At 32.4% G+C, this 22,864-nt stretch overlaps 1 protein-coding gene across 12 annotated transcripts in view; it reads left to right on the top strand.

Moving 5' to 3' along the window:
- The window catches only part of LOC111041259 (protein turtle), a 109,702-nt gene that overhangs the window by 12,956 nt on the left and 73,882 nt on the right, over window positions 1-22,864 (top strand). For 2 of the 12 annotated variants that reach the window (XM_022325482.1, XM_022325484.1), the window contains exon 2: window positions 21,647-21,734. The exons of the other annotated variants lie outside the window; for them this stretch is intronic. The gene's annotated coding sequence lies outside the window, so the exon portion shown is untranslated. The remainder of the gene's footprint in view (window positions 1-21,646; window positions 21,735-22,864) is intronic. 12 annotated transcript variants of the gene reach the window in all.

Genomic DNA, 22,864 nt, shown 5'->3' with positions numbered 1-22,864 from the left:
TAAAAAGGCCTCCCACCTGGTTTTTAATTTAATTATCATTATTTTAATGCACACTTGGTTTTTTTTTAATGATGTAACCGATTCGTTTGACATTTTTCAAAAGCATAAGCTTATCAGAACTAGAATCATTCACCAGTGTCGGATAAATCTTATATATACGTGATTATAATGATTTTAAAGATTTGAATAACTATATATAATTAGGTACGTATACATTATTATGAATTTAAAAGTGAAAAAGTAAGAACATCTATTTTTTTTAGAAATTCATTCTCGAACCATTTATCGTCTTCACTTTAAGAACTTACCTTAATCTGCGAAATATGTTCTAAAATCCATGTTAAATAATAATTATTGTATGAGTATAACGCGACACTACAAGATCAAATCGCCAAGAATAAATTCTAATTAAAACTTTTTACTCCAATTCAATAAAAACGAGTTAAACATCAATCTACACACATATTAATAAATATTATATATAAATAACAAACATACTTACGAGTATATGCATATAAAATGTAAATACAAAATAGTCAATAGAAAACACAACATCATACAATATAAACAGAAAATAGGTTTCGTAGTTTCGTTGCACCACTTATATAGTTATATGCATATCAAAGTAACACAAGTAAAATAAAAATGTCAATCTTAAAAACGATTCTATACAAAACGTGTTATATTATATTGCCGAGAAACTAAAAGTATTTTACTGTAACCAGTTAGTATATTGTGTGTTTTTATTGTATTATTTTCTACATTTTAAACATCACGCCAGTAATAAAAGTGTAGGAACATATAAATAAATATACATAATATTAAAATATATCATGAATTCATTTCCTAGGCAGGTATATATTATACTGTATATTAGTAACTGTTATATACTTATATGTTATAACGTCTCCAAGACACGCCAACGTAGTGATGTGTGGTAGAGACTTCAAAACTGTTAAGGCCGTTCTGGTCTAATGGTCGCTTTCGTCGTCGAAGTATACAATAAAAAAAGTTCGTTATTTAATTTAAAAAAAAAATATTAATAAAACAGGACGTGGGTGGGCTCGATCTGTGTACATCAGCGGGGCTATATAGCGTCCAAGGCGAAGAGCGTTGCGCAGGTATAATAAGAGCATGATCGGAGACGAAGCAGGCCCACACGCGTTTTGTGGCCGAATTTTAACAGATGACTGGTATTATATTATTGTCCGTATTATATAATATATCCTTTGCTTCAACTCTGACCTTCGTCGAATCGTTGGAAAACGTATTATGAACTTCCAAAACCATAAAGACGAATATAATACATCCTAGTCTGGTCCTAAGGAATAATAACCGTGTATATGTGTAATGTCTATTGTCTATTGTCTACATCGGGCTGTATGGCAAAATATGGTAGTATCTGCGTGTCGAATTAAAAATTTAAATCAATTGTTTCGGACCGACGTGTCAGTATGAAATTAACAATTAAGTATAGCATATAAATTGTCTTTTAACGTGGAAACCCCAGCTCACAAAGTTCCAACTGATTAACTACACAAACCTGAAACATTATACTTGATGCTCTATTATTATTATTACGAGTTACACTATTTCGATTTTCATAAAATAATCCCTCACTTCTACTTTGAGTTCATTTTAATTTTTTGGACATCTTTTAGTGCATAACATGTTGGTATTTTCTTTAATTAAATCCTCAATTTTCCGATGAAATATTTTCGTTGAAAAAAATTATACCTACCCGCCCAAGTATTTAAGCTGATGGACGATCAGTGTCGGTGACAACGATTACGTTAATAAGCTATGAAACAATAACAATATTATAACCACATTTACATTTAATTTCAACACATGAAAAGAAGTTTTATCAATAACAAAAACAAATAACAGCAAGTAATTCATTTTTAGTATTTACTTATTAATTTGCCTATTTCCCATTTGGCCAATGATCTACTTAATAAAATTGATTAAATACGTAAAACTAATTATAATAGATAGAAAATCGGAAATAATAAACTAAACTAATATTGATTCATTATTCATGAGTAATTCTTTTTTTTAACTGGAGTAGAGTATAATATTGTACCAATTTAATTTAATTTTCAATATTTTACACGCTTCTTATTAAAAGGTGTTTCATTGAGTAGAAATTACGATCTGTGTACCGTTTGTCATACTCATATAAATCGGTTATTTTATTGATATTTTTGTAGAATGGTTAGTAATATTATTTACATAATCATTTAGAATCAGGTGGTTAAGGCGCATGATGTTGGTTTTATTCAAATGATATTATTTATTAGATTCGTTCATATTGTATTGATGTACATGTACATATTTTGAATCGAAATTTTCGAACAGCTTTTAAGTTTACCAATACCTCAAGTTGTAAAAGTTGAAATAAATATATATTTTAGTATTAATTATTTAATTTTTTTTTACTAGAAACTGAGTTCACGTTGTACATTTTAAATGTGTTGAATGATAACGAAGACAAATAGAAAAGAAAAAGACTCAAGTACCTGCTGTAGTACTTACCCTGCAGCAAATCAATTAAACATGTATATAAGATGGGCTCAATCGTTAACTTTTATACGATTAGTTACGCACCGCGTGCGATGGACCGGTCTGATCAAAGAAATGGTCCGATAAATTTATATATAATGTGCATATCAACTATCAGCTGTAATAAAACACATGACATAGCCGTAAAGGTGTTTTATTTTTAATAGAATAAAATTTAATCATAATCTAAGTTCAAAAGAAATGAGTGACGAGAAAATATGTGATCTCAACAACTGGTACGACGAAGGCAACCGCTGCTAATAAAATTAAGAGGCTACATAGCACCACGACTGGTTATACAGGTGAAAATTAAACAAATGTTTCCGGTCGACCAGGCAGTATAATTATAATTATATGTACATCTATATGTGGTAAACTGTTGTTATTGAGATGTATGTAGTACTATGTACTGACGTACTTATGAAATAGTCAACCTGTAGGTGACGAGGAAGCAGTAAAATGAAGAAAAAAATCCTAAACAAAACAAATAACACGCGTCAATTATGTACGAATGTTTCCCGAACAGGGTGGCTGTATTATTATTACAGTACACCCACACACATAAACGAAAAGGAAATTTATTTCGAAGGGCGGGCGCGTCCGAACAAAAATTAATGGAATAGTTACCTTTTTTCTCAACGCCCCCAACACACCTGTGAACGTTATTTATTTAATTTATCTCGCTCTCTATCTCACTCGCTCTTCCTCCCTGCCAACTCTGTCTCCTCGTAGTCTCTATCTGTCTTCCAAAATTAGATTGTCTTTTGTTTGATCGTTATTTGTACATATTGTATAAATAGGTACATGTATATTATATGTCTATATATTTACTGTCGCGTTCGAAGATCGACAATGCAATGAATGGAAACGTTTCGCACGCGACAAAAGATACCTGCAGACGACATGGGATTTGTCGGTTTGCTTGACTAGGTACAAAATATAATTATGTCATTACCATTACACTGCAGACATCATTATGTGTGAAAAATAATGACTGCGTACGGACGACACAAAACGCATTGTGTCTGCGACGAGCCAACTATACGATGACGATTCTGATGAAGATTTAATTACAAGATACCCGATAATATATAATTTATATATTAATTAAAATTATCAACAATTTATTTTAACCAATAATCTTATGTGAAGCAAAGCATATTTGGGTAGGTTGGAAAAAAAATCTATTGAGAAATTGCTACATTTGGAACAGTTTAAACAGGACAGTAATCGTGCTTACAAAATTGATAATTTATAGTATTTAATCCATTAGTTCATTTCTATAGTTATCAAACAGTATTGTTATTTTTTGCAAAAGTCTAATCTACTTTATAACAATTCGTATGCACAGTAAATATATATTTAATTTCAAACCTCTACACTATAATATTATGCAATTTACACACATAATACATTAACTTTTAATAAAATAAATATTTTAAATCAATTGTGTAGAGCAGTGGTGTGCAACCATTTTTGATCCACGACCCCCAAAATTATTTATTTTGGTAATTCTTCCCCTCCCTCCCCCTTCCTTCCAACATGTATGCGTATAATATATATTTACTTCATAGTCTTAATGTATACAAACATATTCATATTTATATTTCATATAAATTAAATCGTTAATTTTAATATTTCTTTAATTTAATTAATCCAAAACACGAAAAAAAATATAAAATAATTTGAGTTGTATAAAATCTAAAATTAAAAAACTACTGAAATTATTAAAATGATAATCAACCCATATTGCGTGTTCAATAGAACTTGTTATCTCAACATTATGATATGACAGAATGTTACGATTGACACAGCCATCGACGATACAAAATAATTTTACTATGTATAATACTATAAAATAATGTACTTAGTTTAAAACTTTTTCATTTGGTGTAAAATTATTGGGGACCCTCTAATAAAATTTCGCGACCCCCAGGTTGCGCACCACTGGTGTAGAGAATAAAGATGTATGAAATTTCCTCTATGGGTAGGCTCGTTCAAATCCTGTTTTGCCAATAATCTGTCGCACTACCAAACCTACATTAATATATTATAATACGCCTCGCAGACGGCTACACGAAAACGTTTCAATGAATAATCGTCGTGAAAGAGACGGCATCTAAGTGGATTTGTTGAAAAATGTGGATGATGATATATGGACAGCGGTCCACAGCTAGCAGTCGACATCGGCTGAGCTCACACTGGTTTCGGAAGACCACGGGTTTAAAGAAACCCTTACGAAAACATATTTTGATCGTAAAATCCGATGAGGTTGTCGGTTTTCTATTGAGTATCGAATAATATTTAGAAAAATGCGTAAAATGTCACAGAGGTTCGTGGCTTTGCGCCCCGAATGATAACATATAGCGGACTGCGTCAAATTATTGATTATTATCAATGATTAATAAATTATATTTCCAAATGTTAAATTATATGTGTAAGTAGGTATAATAACTATACCTACCTATTAATTGTAGAATATACATTTAAATTAAATTATTTAGGTAGCTATTATAAACTTTTTACGAAATGTAAAATATGATTGAGAATCGTATAACCAATTATATCTGACTAAACATTTTTAAAATAGTGTACCAACAATGTCCTATATGATCAATCAATAAGATACTATCCACTAGTGCAGGTTTAAAATATTATCACTGTTGTACCTCGAGTTCTTATAAGTAGTTTAAGTATACTTTAATGGCGGAAATTTTGCTTAGTATTATTTAATCTAAACGGGTCTCCAAAAATTAAAAATAATATGACAATGAAGAAAACGGGTTTTAAACAAATGGCTAAAAACAAAATTTTATTCACATTATTTTTTTTATACCCCCCTTCTTCCTTTCAATGAAAGTGTCACTACATTGCCCTTTTTTTAAAATCTAGTGCGCCTCGAAGTCTGATTATTTATACGTTTATGCGACAGAAAGTAAGACTCTCAATGAGGATTATCATAGTGGGGTTTTATAATAATGTAAAAAAATTTGTAAATATTTGTAAATAAATATTTATCATTCGGGAAAGCCGGGTACATCAGCTAGTGTTGTATATAAAATATGTTATAAAAAAAATAGTGAGTCACGTTCGTCTATGCGCGTATATAATACGTATATATACGAGTATGTACGGATATTTGCATTCGTCGTCGCGCAAACACATTTCCAAAAGTGGCAACAACGTTAATTCGATCCACAAAAGCTTTTACACGAGACGCGACTATATTTATACCTACATATATTATATATGTGTAATAATATGACTTATAAGTTCGCGAAGACTACACACACACACACACACACACACACACCTTCTTGAACAACTACCTATACAATATAAGAGCTCAGAAATGACTGCATTATACACGACGGCGCAGGTACTACATACTACGTACATATAACCTATACATATCATATATTATACGTCTCTTGATATCTCTTATATATAACCTACGATTATACAAATACATCCGATTCGAGGATTATATGGTACGAAGCCGATGCTAGAGCAGTTAAGAGGAGTGGGCGGAATTAACGAGTGTTTATTTTTTGGTGACACTCGCAATTCACCTGCAGCCTATAACATTTGAGTATAATATTAAATGTCAATATAATAAGTATCTTCCTACTCTATTTGTATTGGTGTATGACCGATTTTCATTATCACCTCTCTTCCTTTATATCTGCTTGCTCGACTACGTTTTATGATCTTGATACGTATATGCCATTATAATGTAAGGCACATGTCATCCCATACATCAACGGTACCAACCCTATTTAGTTATTTGTGCCATTATTTTCGTAAAAATAACTTTGAGGTCCACAAACTAAATATCATACAGATAAAAAATACCCCTGGCTTAGCCTTCGACCAGCGTCCGCGGCCCAGTACCACGGCCCATGGCTGCACTGCCTACACGAAATGATATTTTTTCCGTATAACACTTTCGAGATCAATATGCAGGTGGTATGCACTCGATGATTAATATACGCATATAATGTTATGTTGTTGTATACAGTTTACAGACTTATAATAATAATAATTTTTTTTTTTAAATAAACTTATAAGATGTATTACGATTCATAAAATACAATTTATTTAATTTTTTTCAAGCAAATGCGTCACGACAAAGATGATAATATTTTAAAACATATAATATAATATGGAGTTACAAAAAATGACTTATTGTTATATTTAACGCGTCAAAAAAAAAATAATAGTGTTCTTTCTATTCAAACGACATTATTTTTTTATGCGTATAATTTTCATAATACCGAAAAAACTTTAAAAGGGTCATATAATTTATACCACGTTCATATATAATATATCTTCTAATTCCTATATGATGCATAATATAATGTAACAGCGATAGTTTTTTTTTTTTTGGTTGTATTCAAACATTGCGATAAAAAACATTATCCATTATATTATATGCGTTCGTCTTGTAATTGTTACTTGACACACTTACCGTATAAACATCTAGACCCACGGTGCATGCACTCCGACGTCGACACCGAATCGGTTTGCACGAATGACAAAGACGAATCGTCTTCCACTAATCCTACGTATATACGTATATCTTATTATGGCATCTCGAAGGACAGCCTTAGGTCGATTTTTCGTTGATACATTTGTGTATAATATATATGTTTGTAAAAAATATTTTCAATTTTCACGTTTTGTCAGGAAAGTGTCTTAGTCGAATATGATATCATTATGTACATACCCAAATATAGTACTAGGAATATTATACAAAACAGTATAATATGCATTGTGCGTATGGCGAATAATAATTATTATTAACCACGGTATAGCGGTTTTCTGTAACAACGAAACGAAAACAATTATTCATTCCTCTCCGGGGCGTATATATCTCGTAGGTAAATGTGTGTGTGCTGCAGGTACACTCGGATAATGATCTTTATTTCTATTCGTCGAAGAGTTAAAAAGCAATGTAATTTTGTTTTTTGTAATAGAGAAAAATACCTTTCTCGGAGCCACTGACCTCACGAAAATATTACTACGAGATACGCTGTATATACATATAATATTTGTATATATAGGTAGGTACTCCTAGGCTACACTAGGCATTACATAGGTAGGCACTATATATATAAGTATTATACGTTGGTACACGCCGAGCACGTTTTTTTTTTTTTTTTGGTCCGAAGAAAATCGTGTAATGATGGACAAAACGTGTGCCTATGGTCGAGTTCAAAGTATTTAGAAATATATATGCTATATATAAAGTATTGGTCCTGCAATTATACATAAATATGTATGTCTAGGCCATGAACGGCGTAAATCGAATATTAAATTAACATATTGTGCAGTATGGCGCGTGGCCATCAGGATTCGTCATATTTGATGAATTTAACACGAAACTTTGCGTTTAATTTTATTAACGCATTTCGTATCCAAATCAAATGTTGTGTAACACTCGCATACATATTATTATTATACTTCACAGACAAATATTATGTTAACGATCATGCCTCTATAAATATAATATTTACTAAACCTGTGTAAAGCAAATCTAACTAATATTCTGTAATGTTAAACGGATTTTAAAGTTTATATAAATCGAGGGAGGTATATTTAATACAAAAGCCTGTGTGTTTGAGTGGAAAAATAAACATTCGAAAATCCTGTGAGAAAACAGCGGTGGTGATCTTTTTTGTTGAAATTTTCTATACGGCATGCAGTAGAGGAAGATATTATTTAATAATTTTCCGACCCACGCGATAAATATTTTATAATTAATTCTCATATGCTGGAAACATATTTATAGTAGCTCGGTGAATATAAGCTCAGTGATTATATTTTTCAAAACTTGCACCCGGGTAGTGGAATCTGAAACGCTCAAACAAAAATGCATATTTTCCTAACCTATCGAACAAGAAGAATGTGAACATCGCCGAAGATACCCGCGAAAAAATGGCAGTATAAATGATCTTTTATTTGCATATTACAATAAAGTCTGTCGAAGAATTTAATCGTCGATGATGATGTGAAAAAATGGAAATAAGGAGGGGAGCAAAAACCAATGGACGGGGTATGACGAAACGGCAGAAGCTCTTGGCTAAACGATATCACTCGGCCACGGTCGCGGCGGTTAGGTGGTGCATCGGGAGACTTACCTAAGTTATAATTTAATGAGTTATTTGACGAATATGTTGTTCAATATTGCCAGGTTTCCATGTACACATTAGGTATATATATACAAATATATGTATGTATGTCTATATAAGTCAATTTGAAAATTATATATATTTTACCGGGTCAGAAATCAGAATGGTATCCATTGAAGCGTTTCGGTCGACTATTATGTATCGATCGGTTGACGGTAAAACGTTTTTATAATATTATACATTATGTTATATCTGCGGGCGTATGTCATGACGCACGACGGACTGAAATATTTCGAGACTTATCGAAACGACAAAAATGAAAATCCAATCTCTGTAATATCAAACGAAAATATGGTGCACGGACGAGATGAAACACCGCAGTATACACCATATATACGTCGTAGACATATTACTACGAATTACTATATATAAATATATAGTACTGCGTATACGGACATGCTGTAGGTACCTATATATGCCTTTCTAAAATAAAGTTTCTAAGTTATTATTGTAAAAATGTTTAAAAAAATAACGTAATTTGATAATGATGTGTGTTTTATACTATAAAATAGTATAACTTTTTCTAAACTCAAATTATTTCTTTTGAAAAAAAAACATTAATCATAAACGAATTAATTTGAAAGTAATACCTATTACAAAGATACAATACCTACGCCTAAACGGTTTTCTAATAGAATATTATACACTTTATTCTTACGGTTATTTATTTTGTACCGAAATTGTATTTATTTCTATGTTACTATAACCAGCATTTTTTAGTTTGCTGTGTGACATGTGCCAAACATATTTAAATATTTAATCTTCGAGTGCAACATTAAAATATTTAAAACATTGAAGTTTGAATAATGTGCATATACAATATTGAATACTTTTTTAAAGATGGATTATTTTATCGGCTGTATACTTATTCTTAATAATTGAAATAGTTCTGTCGTTGGAAATAATTTTTAATAAATAATAATAATATTGAGGCCATAAAGGAATTCAAAACGTTCAACACCTTTAGAAGAAAAGAAAAGACAATAAAATATTAAATAACAAGTATTTCTAAAAATATTGAGTTATCCGATAAGTAAGTAAGTAAAATGGCAATATTCGAATTTCCATTAAAATTATTATGATACTCACTTACTATTAATTGCTAAAATAAGTAGGTTAAATATAATTACAGTTAAACATAATTTCTTTTGAAAATCTATGTGGCTTTTTGACAGTCTTATTGATAGTTATTTACGTAATTATTGTTAGTGAGCGTATATATTATACAATGTAAAATGTGAATAATGAAGCTAGCTGATTATCACGACCAAGAGCAAAAATACAAGGGATAATATCAAAGAGAAAGTGTTAATGAAACATTAAACGAAGGGTAACACAACCAAAGCTCTTAGATGATAAAAAGGGATGTAACGTTATGTTGATATCAAAAAGAAATCCAAACAAAGAACATAGAGAAAACTTAACATATTATTATAGTGGTAGTGTTATTTTGTTCACGGCGTGTGTGTGCGATGAGAAAGGCTATACTATACAGTGTAGTGTGTACATATTATATTGTAATAGATAGGAAAAAAGGAAACGTAATCAGCTAAACAAATCCATAAATCTCAAAATATTGTCGTCAACGCCATTGGCACACATACATAATATCATATTATATTGATTTTTGATTAATTCGACCGGAATGAAAAAACTTTCTTTAAAAAGAATATTTTAATATTTTAATACTAAAATGTTTTAATATCTGTTCTATAATAATAAGTATGTATAATTTGAATATATGCACGTATAGGTATTAAAACAGTCGTTAAGCGAGAAATTTACATAATTATTATACCTATATTAAGCGGGTAAACTTTGTTTTTAAAGTGTCAACTATAAATCAAGACTGCATTATAAGAAAAGGGAGGTCGCCTCAAACCCCGATACGAAATATTCCGAGAAAATAATAATAATAATAATAATATATCGGTTCTACGTGTATACTGAAATTATAGTATTATTAGATACCTACATAAACTCTGCTGGCACTCATAAACGCATATATTATAAATATGATTGATACACCAATATATTATTATGTATTGTGTATATATGTTAATCAATTTCCATGATATACGTAATCACCATTTGAATAATTTACACGTATTTTAATTAATAATATAATACTGTCGAAATTATTATAATACCTATATTATATTTATAACAATAATAATAAGACGTCGATCCTGGGTACGTATATACTATATATGTATATTATACATGACGTAATATATGTTCAGAATGCAGATTGACGAACATGGTTTATAGTTTCCTGACACCGATGTATCCTCATATCCTATCGATGGGTATGGTATATAACATGATATGATGGGTGATGTATAAAATTATACATCTATTTTGGAGGAAAATTAATTTAAAACCAACACTGCATGAATAAATGGACGTTTAAACGTTATTCATCTGTACCCGGGTACAGCTTGGTCATTCCTTCGGGATAACATCTCCTGTCACCACGTCTGGAACACATTGTATGACGATATCAACTCAACCACGAGGCACATTATAATGTGTAGGTATTATAACGATATTATGTAGATGTTTTTAATAATGGAGTATCGTAACAGAGAGCAGATTTCCCGAGAAACGAGGTTTCGCGACGTCGATATCAAATGGACGATTGCAGTATAAACTCGCGGTGTTCGATTTGTTTTTCGGCGTTTCTCCTCGATGAAACGGGCGACTCTAATAGCTCTCCTATCTAATAAATAGGGGTGGCGTAGTCGGTGCTTGTGATATACGCAACAGCACGACGAATAAGGGTGGTAGACGCCGGTCGTAAGGGGGCGGACATTACGGGGTATACACACAAACGTTACACACGCACACACCAATTTATGTATATTACAGTGGTATTATGGGCGTAGATTTTATTAGTCGCCGCGTCACCTGGTCAAACCCGATCAATTAGTCGGACAAGCGTTTGTACCTATATATGTGTGTACAATGTGTATAGATATATATTTGTTGTAAGTAAGCAATATATACACGCGTGTATAGTACGTGTAATCGCGTAAAGGGGCTGGTGGTGTATATGTGTGCCTACACTTTGTGGAGGCACCGTCGCCGCCGAAACATGGTAAACACGCGCGCGGCAACGACTATAAAGGTGTACATACAATTAAATGGCACCCTAGAGGCAGCGGGGGAGGTGCATAGACCAACAGCGGCGTGCTTCGGTGGGTCGAGCAGCGGCGGGAGGGTGCGGCGTGCTTATCTAGGTCAAAACGAATAGGGATTACGGTGTTTGCGACAATGCGATATCATTATAATATAACACCCTCCTGCTCAGCCCCCACACACGAATAGAAATAATAAAATTCCAATGAGTTTATGATCCAATAAACGACAGTTTGTCTAAAAAGAGTCAGTTGAAATTGCGGATTAATTAAAATTACTGCCGTAAAACTATTACAAATACTTATAATTATAATAGATGTAGGTACCCATAACCTAACTTCGCCCTTGAAAAATTGACCAAAAATAAAATATGGTGCTATTATACATGGATGTGTCTTGGTTTTGTCTAGTTTCGGTGCCTCAATTTACAATCAAATCAGAGTCTATGTATACCCAGCTTTGTGAACTAATTCGACCGAAATGGGAAATTCGTCTGTGGTTAATTGGATACAGCAATTAATATATTTTTGAACGTAATTCAAACTAATTTATACACTTTCCTGGTACCTCTAAGAATAGTTTAGAATTTTCGTAGAATCAGTAACCCATGGCATGCATGTACAAACAAATACAATTTCGATTTCTATTGTGAAACTCAAAATTCTTCCTTGAAAACTGAAAGTCCTGTTTTAGTGCATCCCTGTAAGATGATACGACGGTACTGTCAAAATTGCAAGTCTCATGGTTTAGGCTCTACTTTGATAAGTTAGTCAGTCAGAACACGTTCAGTTATAAATATAAATTAATAATTACATTGTGTAGCTTTTGAAAAGATGTCCACGGCATTTTATCGTTTATAATTATTCTCTATATTCACCCATAATACGTTTTATAAATTCAGCATACATCCACATACAAAATATTTAATTGCATTTCGTCATATTGTACCTTAGATATTTTCATTTAAAGGCATCAGATATTTCCAAATAGGTTCCAAATATTATAAACTAAATCATCAGATTATCAGAATAAATACTGTAATAATACAATATAACGAAATTACATGTTTATTCAATAAAGTAGGTGTTCACCTATTACTTAAACGTTTTCGAGCTATCAAAAGAATCATTATTCAATTAATTGCATTATCATTCAATCAAAAAATGTTAAACCGTTTGTACTGTTTGTATTGTTTGCAATAATATAGTGATTTGTGTGGTCATTCTGATCAGTGAGCTTATAACTAAGAAATCTATGGGTATATTCTGGTATATAATATTATGATGTATTATATTTCGGGAATTTTCACCACACCCAATATAAAGTTAGATTAAATAAAATTGAGGTTATCATAATTCATATAAACAATACACTTATAATTTATAAATATATAAAGATCAACGAAGAATACTTTTGACCTACATAATGATTGTTACGTAATCTTCAACAACATTGTATTGTATTATGCTATTCTCTCTCTTGGTAGAAATACCATAGTAGTAAATACTATGATATTATAGTGTTATATGTGTACTTGAAATATTATGTCAACATTCACCCACACAGTTTTACAAAAATGTCACTACAATTATTATCATCGAACTACTTTATTATTTATCGACTGTAACAATAATAATCGAAACGGTGTTTCTAATAGTGTGAACGCGATCTCGAAATCATACGTATTCGGGGGGAGGATGAGGTTGGAGTGTATAGACTGTAGGTGTCTATTCATCCGTGTTGTATAGTATTATATAATCTGCAGAATATAGCAACACAAAACCAAAAAAAAAACAAGAAACACGCGGGGAAGGTTTCGGGGAGGTGTCCGAGGACGGCGATGTTCGGGCAGCCCGAAACTCGGCGACAGTAGTTAAAACAAAAAAGTCTGCACACGGAAACTCGGAAATGCCCGCCGCGCCGCCCGGGATATCGACATGCACGAAATTCGAGCGGAGGCCGCGGTGGCGGCGGCGGCGTGCGCGCAAAGAGCAACTGGGCGGCGAATTGCAAACAAGACGGAAACGCGAGCGGTGTCTGTTTCGGTGCTTTTTCCGTGGCGGTAGATTAAACGGAAAACGCCCGTCCATCTCGACTGGCGCGTCGTGTACCTACAGTAAAACATATAATCGAAAAACACTGTCGTTCGCATATAATATTACGACACGATAATGTATTATGTATGCTCGTGATGTATGTGCGAGTGCGTACATATATTTCGTCGGAGGGGGGTTTCAGACGATCGGGCGGTCGTATTTTTCGGTCTTTTATCGGTTTATCGCGGCGCGGCGGGGCGCGCGCGGGCGAGCGAGTGGATTTTGGGGGCGAAACGAGTAAAAGATAACCCGGTCTGCGACGAAGAGAGTAAAAACGGAGTGAATGAGAGGGAGAGAGAGAGAGAGAGATTGCGCGTACGTATGTGCTTGCAGTGTGGGAGAGACCGAGAGAGACGACGAGGCTGTGTGTGTGTGTTGCACGCATAGCGGAACATTATCGACCGTCGCGCGCGGGAGCCGACCGACGGGTGCCGCGCGCTGCCGGGTTGTCGCCCTCCTCCGAAAAACCGCCGTCCGGGTTTGCGCCCCGCTCGGATTATAAGTCGCGCCCGGCAAACAACGGCCGCCGCCACCGCCGCCGCCGCCCTCGTCCGGCCGAGTAAACTACTCTCGCCGCCACCGCCTTTATATTATCATTATTATCATTATACTCGCGCGCGCGCGTTTACATCGCGGTCGAGCTTTAATAATTAATTTCGTACGGGATTAATATAATAATTATGCACTTATAATATTACGTCGTTTTACTGTAACAACTGCAGGATACAATAATATTATATTTACAAATGAAAAACTGTCGGGTCTTCGTGATATTGCAGTATTATTTTAGGCGAACGTTGTGCCCGCGGCATCTCGGTCTCTGCAGGTATACAAACGTGGTGGCTTGTGGTCTCGTGTCCCGCGATGCCTTTTGCATGAAATTAAAATACAAACGCGACACGTGGAAAAAAAAAGAAGAAAACGCCACGACCCACCCTGTATACGTATATACGCGAGTACAATGATATGTACCTCTATACATGTACATTGAACGCACGTTAGGGTGGGTGGGTGGGTTTGTTGGTGTGCAGCTGGGCGGCGTGGGCGGACTCGCCGCGTGTTTAATGTTTACCTCCACCGCAGCATCCAAGTGCTATTATATGATAGTCCGTATAGGTATAGGTATGTACAGTACACAGCTTTATACGACCGTCGTCATAATAATATTATATATATTATGGTGTGCACGCGTATGCTCACACGGAATTATGGTCGTCATACAATATGCGTTTTTGTAATTCCCGTGGGATCAAGAATGTATGTATGATATTATACTACTGCACAGTCGTAGGATAATATTGTAAGTTTATGCAACCGTCTGTGACTTATCGCCCGACTGGTCACTGCTAAACGCTTCTGCAGTTATCTAGTCATGGTTAGTTATGTGCACGGAGACTGGTAACGGACTGATAGAAAAGTTAATGGTAAGATACAAGTTAAATTTTTCACAACTTTGGATCATCCAGACATCGATTACAACTCAGCACTGGTTATTTCATTTGTTCAGTAACTAATATATTTCTCATTTGATTTCCACGCATAAATCAAGACACAGTTTAATAATATATAAAATCCACTAATGTTCAACGCGGTTTCTAACAGACACTGATATAAAAGAGATATGTTTTATATAAAATTAAAATATTTTTTTTCAATTATCTCCGCAAATAAACTTCTCCGAACTTGTCAACTATCTCAGTTTATTATTAGAAATATTGTGAAATATTATTGGTTTTCCGCCAAAAAATGTATAAACTATAAGAAAAAAAATTACGAAATAACCAAATTACAAAAATAAAAAATATCTACTAAGGAACTTCTTATCGGTTTAAATGATACGTGAACAACGAACATGTATAAGTAAATACGACACAAAAATATAATACCATAAATCAAAAACTGATAGTGTTATAAATTATAATACTTAATTGACTTTCGTATTCGTCTTATTTAAGTAGTCAATGTAAGATTTCAGTAAGTCCTGAACTTTTAGACTAAAATGTAATTAATTATTTTGTCTGTAGAGTTATGTACAGAATACGGGATTTAATTAACCATTTTAGCTGAATTCCTCCCAAAGAATTCATCTGAGTTATTATATTATTGGTAGTCTACTTATATATAAGATTATACCACATACTTTAGAGCGAAATAGTTTTTTCTAGAACTTTTAAAATCGTTTAGCTAATAATAAACTATTTAATGATAATAAATTACAGTATAATATGTATAGAAGTATAGTACCTAACAATGATGATGGTTATATTATTAAAAAACTATTCGCAGAACTTGATAATTATTTTAGCATTAGCGTTATTAGAATGCAAATACTCGTTTGGATAATATACGAAACAATTAGCCCACGAATAAAATGAATAAATTATAAACATAAAAATAATGTCATTTTTTTAAGACATTCGTCAGAACCTATCTACATTAAAAATATTATTCAATGTAATAGTTTAAAAAATGTCTATAGTGTATAAAAAAAAAATCAATTATTAAATTATTAACGTGAGAAATTCATACAGTATCATTAAACGGCTCTTAAATTGTTTGATACAAAATTGAAATAACTATAGCTAAACCATAAAATATTAATTCGATTATCTATTTGAAATGGATAGCCTCTAAAGATGACGAGACCAGAAATCCTTTATGTATTTAAGTATTTTAAGCAATGCTTCAAGCTCTAACCTTAGTTCAATGCAAATTATATCCGTTTCACTGTGTGTCTTTGAGTTATTATAAAAACTGGAAAAAAAATTAATAAAACAATGTATAGATATAAGACAATAAAATAAAGCACTACTAAAATCATCTTTCTAATATATATATTGCATATAATTTGTGCTCAGTTTTAAATTTCTAAACAATTAAACAGCTAATGCAGTTGGTTTATTATTTAATTTACATTATATTTGGTGTTCATAATATATATCAAATATGTTAAAACAAAGGTTCAAGTATAAAAAAATATATATTGTTATTGCGTGCAACAAAAAAATACTAATTCAAAAGGAAACAAAGGTTTTATATTTTTGGCAAAAGCCACTCTAGATTATATGTTTATATTATTATGTTTGTTTGCACACCTATAATAGGCAACAGAGGTTTTTACTAATTCACAGACAATGCGTTTTGTGGTGTTTAGAATAAGAATTTCTATTACAATTTTTAAAAATAAACAACCATTAAAGAGTACAGCCAACACATAGAACTTTCATTAAGTTTGTATTCATATAGTAAAATTTTGTAATTATTCCATACAATTATAATTACCTCTGTACTAACTTCTTATGTACTTTTAACAAAATATAGGAATGCAATGCATATTGCATAATATATATATTATAAATTTGTATCTAAAAATAGAGTTGTTGTACGATATAACATTTTTATTAATTATTGAAGATTTTATTTACGATCGAAATTTGATTATTCATGAAGTCATACTCTTAACCATGAATGATTTAAATTTATCAAACACATCAACAACTGTGAAAAACAATCAAAAAATCATAAGTATTTTTTTTATAGGTTTTTAAAAATGTAGTCATATAAAACATATTGTAATAATATGGTTGTACTTATCTGACTTATAAAAATGTGTGTTTGGGTAAAAAGGATTTTTGAGAAATAAAAATCATAAAATGTGATAAAGTCCATTTTCAGAAATCTAGTAAAAATCTTATAACATAATGAAAACATTATTTTTACATAACCTAAAACGTCTGTGAGTATTAAATCAACCGTTGAGTGAATACCAAAGTGAATAATATTAATAATAATAATAATAATAATAAAATGCTCCTAACTTTTGCCGGCGAAGAAATAGGGCGGGGCTGAATGATGTGGAGAAGAGAGCGTATACCATATTTCTTAGTCGACATTAGGGAGAGATGAATGGAGATTGTTTAACATAAAAGCCGGCTGGAAGTATTAAAGTTTAAAAATTTGATTACGCAAAGTCGTCCCAGCGGAAAAGAAGGGATTTAGAGTAGAATTCGTAATACTGAAGAAACGGAAAATGTTTCAGATATGACACTTATGGTTACCAGTATAATACGAGAAATAATTTAAATGGCGCATGTTCTAACCGAAAAATGTACAGTTATATATGTTGTGACGGTTATCATACATTTTCAATTATACTCTTCATTTCTGAAACGTTCAAGGGATATCCATGTTTGGTGAACATTATATTATAAGAGGAAAACGCAATGAAATCTGCAGCAGCTCGGAAGTCTTTAATTAAATTATTTTTTTACAATTTCAGACGAGGTTATTTGAATAAATACGCCGTTTGTTTTGAATTTTTTAGTGACGATAAAAGTCGAGTGTATATATTATTCACAAACAATTTCAGATAATGCATTGGCTTCGACTGATCTACCCCGTTCATTTTTAGGTGATTTGCATTAATTTTCAATACGTAATTTGGTGCTAATATATTATGTATACAACATGCATTAATCTATTAAACCTGCAAAATTAATACATGTGCAAATTATGGAAGTAGGTACGCAGACACGAGTTCGAAATGCATAACTACTATTGAAAATTATTTAAAATTGGGGAAAGAATAAGACATAATTGATTAATAATACCTCATAAACCGGTATTAAATATACTTCTCCCAGGATCGAGTTCAAAGTTTTATACAAATTAATATTATTGTAACGTACGATAACATAATATATAATATGCCGTTAGGTACCTATACACGTGCAATATGTATACGATGCACTTTGTTAATTTCTGTGGTATTTCTTGCAATACGTTCAAAGGCTGCTTATTATATTATATGACAAACAATGTTGAACACTATAGCTCGTATATAATGTAATATATATATAGATATTGATGATGTAGTGGGCGCGTTAAATGATTAGTATACCCATTAATAATAATACCATCGACACAGACAGTCGACGTGATTTCAACGACACTATGTTCAATTACGACGTCAGTGGGTTCATTAATATAGTATTAATATATTGTATGCATGTATATCGAAATAATGATGTCGATACGAAACGAACACGATTGCATAAAATAATATTTTGTAATATCATAGAACCTGCATACACTACAGGATTGTTTGTAATTTTCGATAGGTAATACATTCAATATTCATTCTCTCAGTAAAATGTTTAGGTCTTATGTACCTGCGCAAGATGGTAAAATGCCTCACCTACTACCTTTTTCCAAATCTTATATTTTAAATTCTAACAATTGAAGATATTATGTAATAATATTGGTTCGTGAATGTTTTTCAGAAAACATTTTTCGATAATAAAGTATGGGTCGACATTTAATTAAAGAGAGTCAAAAACCTGTAAATTAAATCAATAAGGGTTCGTGGGTTTTGAAAAATCCAAACATTTGTTTAAGAAAAGCAACTCGATTATTTCCATATTATAATACATTTCTAGTAATACATAATAATTACATTCAAATACTGTATGGCTCCATGAACTCACTAGCTCGTGAATGTGTATATTTGACATAAGTACATAATCATACATATTATCACATGACATACCGATGATAATATGACAGCGTTTTTTGGCTCTCAAGTGATCTTATGGAACGGCCACGAGACTGACTACCTACCGTTTATACCCGCAGTTGCATAATACCGTAATTTGTAATATACATATACGAATTATAATATTATAATATATTGTATAGTAACCCGCGTGTAGATAATTTCGGTCGAAAATCGTGTGAAATATAATATATAGTTTGAGAGAACGTTCGTGTACGTCGTAGCGCGTGGAGAAAGAAAAAAGTACTCACCAAGTTCAAACGAAAACGGTTCGCACCGCCGCCGCCGACGTCGAACGTAATAATAATAAATAATACGTATTTTTATACTGTCATTATTTTATATTATATTATACACATTTTGTATCGTTTCGTCAAACGCGTTGTACATTGCATAATGAAGGTATATATATGTATATATATATAGTATATAATATACTATACATACTTACACATATTATATTATTATATATACATCGATGGGTTGTGTGTGTGTGTGTGTGTGTGTGTGTGTATCATCAACCCCTTCATCGCCGACCGCTGTGACTGATTTTCGTTTCCGGTTACGAAATTCATATTTATTACCATTTGTATTATTATCGCGATATCGATTTGGGCCGTCGTCGGCGAATAATGCGAGACCATTAGCTGCAGAACGGAGCGGCCAAGACGAATGGTTGTATTATATTTTATGTGACGCACACACCACCGCCACCACTATAAATTATATACAACTATAATGTACCTACTATTATATATATATATATATATATATATATATACTATGTATGTGTATTGTATATTATGTGTATACTTTATACCTATACCGGCTTCGGTACCTACAATAGGTACCTATTATATACGCTTATAGACGTCACTGTGTTTATAAGGGACGACTTAGGCTTCCCTAAACCCTTTCGATCCCAGCTAAGACGGTTTACTCGATTAAGTCTATGTTTCTATACATTTATATACATATATATATATATATATATATATACAGTTATTAAGAAATACAATATAATGTAGCTGCGATGACGTACTTTGAATTTTTAACTTAATTGTATTACTGCTTGCGCGCAATCATTACTCAAACGCTGATGCAATATGATTTTGTCGCGATTTAATCGAAAATCGTATTTGTTCATAATTACTAAAAGTATATATATATACCTATATTATATAGTATGAGTTGGTACATCGCCAAAAAAACATTTTTATTTTTCACTGTTATACGTTTATAGTTTTCATAACATTTATTGTTTGTTGTGACAATAATACTCTGACCATACACTAGTTAATTATTATTATGGCGTTATAGTTTTAATAAAACAAATTGATAAATATTAAAACAAACTAAAAATATATTAATTTGCATATTACTTTAGGGTGAATCCTCTTATTGCATGTATAATGTATATGTTATACATTTAATTTTGCTTTCGCGCTAAAGTAGGACCATAATATAGGTAATAGTCATGGATAGTGAAGAAGGATACCGCGAGTAAAACAATAATGCAACAATAGAGCTTATACTCTGTGCGTATGTGTAAACAATATATTATTGTAATAATTATTAATAATATCTTGATTTCATTTGTTCGTTTACGCACTGGAGCGATATCCGGCCTGAGGCAATATTTGTGCAACGCATCGGACTGGACTTATATTTGCATATAATATGATATGTACATACAGTACAGTATAATTAATAATAATAATGTAAAATCGGCTGCGGTCCGCGTTATACCTACATACGTACAAACACACAATAATAATAATAATAATAATAATCGTCGTGTGCGTACTCGGTGGTGGTGATGGTAGCGGCGGCGGCGGCGGCGTTTTAGATCACGCGGCTCAGAGGAAACAAAATTTAAAACTCGTAGGGGCGGAACGACGCGCACCGGAACCCTTTTGCCTTAGCTCCTCGCCGCGGCCGCCACTTCCGGTGAGTCGCCGCGTGTGTGGTTTGGAGTTTTGTACACATACCGCGTCCTTGGACGGATGGATGGACGGACGTCCGAAAGCGCCGTTTCCTCTCCCCGCGCGTATATAATAATATATTAATGTATGTATGTATGTATATGATTCTAGGCGGCCGCGGTGATTATTTTCGTCGGGTCGGATAGAGGTGAAAACGGAGAGACGGAGAAAAACCCGTAAACGATTTCACCACCCGTCCGTATGTATAAAATATATAAATACCCGACAATCCGCGAGTTCTCTGCCAACAACCGTTAACCTACATAATAATATTTTATAGGCGCAGGCGACTGTACGGTCCCTTCTATATACGCATTTCCCTTTCCGCCTCCGTACTCGACGGTGAGGTCCGCTGCAAATCCAACCGACTGCGCCAAAAATCTGTTCTTCTCGTATTATATATACATGCACTATATATATATATATATATATATAATATAGTATGAGTATATATATATACTATCCGCGGTATAATAAATAGTCGACGTCATCCCCGTCCCACTTTTACCAGCCGTTTTTGCCAACGTCGTATACATACGTTTTAAATATCATACCTATAGGTGTACCTATATATTGTTTATGTAATACATGTATACATTTACTCGAGGAATGATCTTAATTATTATCAGTCACATTAATTGATTTGCTAACATTTTTCTAAAGTTTATTTATAGTCTATTAATGTACTTTATAAAATCGAAATGTACCAATAAAGATCGAACTGAGAATACAGCATGAGTATATCCTCTAAATAAATATTGGTAGGTTATGTGTGCGTGAGTAGATTACGAATCAGTTGACCACAATATTATGGGGCGTAGCTTTATATGTTATAGCCAAACTTTTGAATCTACATAATAATATTAAAGAATTATTTCATTTGAAATGTGATCTCTTTCGCTCCTATGAATCGCTTTTGTGATCTTACAAGTCTAACATATTCCCCATAGAATTTTATTTTTGAAAAAAATTAACTTTAAAATACAAATTTCTTCTGATCGGAAATGCTTTTGAAAATACGTTAAGGGTAATCCAACATTCAAATAGCTGCACAAATAATCATGTATATATAATATATATACATATATATATCTAATAAGCTGCCAGACAAACTACATCATGTTCTAGTTTTTCATTTTGTGTAAATAGAAAAATCTGTCAGCCACCTGTAGTAATCGTTTTTTACTTCACGTTCCTTTTGTAGATTTCTTCTTTTATCTAAGAAAAATGTCCATTAGACTGGAAACCTTTTATGTAATAAAAAAAAACTACTTTAATTTTATTTAAAATCCGTTCGATCATAAAATTGACAACAAAAGGTCTTGTATG

The sequence above is a fragment of the Myzus persicae genome, unplaced genomic scaffold (genome assembly GCF_001856785.1).
Source record: "Myzus persicae strain clone G006 unplaced genomic scaffold, MPER_G0061.0, whole genome shotgun sequence".
NCBI lineage: Eukaryota > Metazoa > Arthropoda > Insecta > Hemiptera > Aphididae > Myzus > Myzus persicae.
Note: the sequence above shows the minus strand (reverse complement) of the source record. Positions and strands in the feature narration are given on the sequence as shown.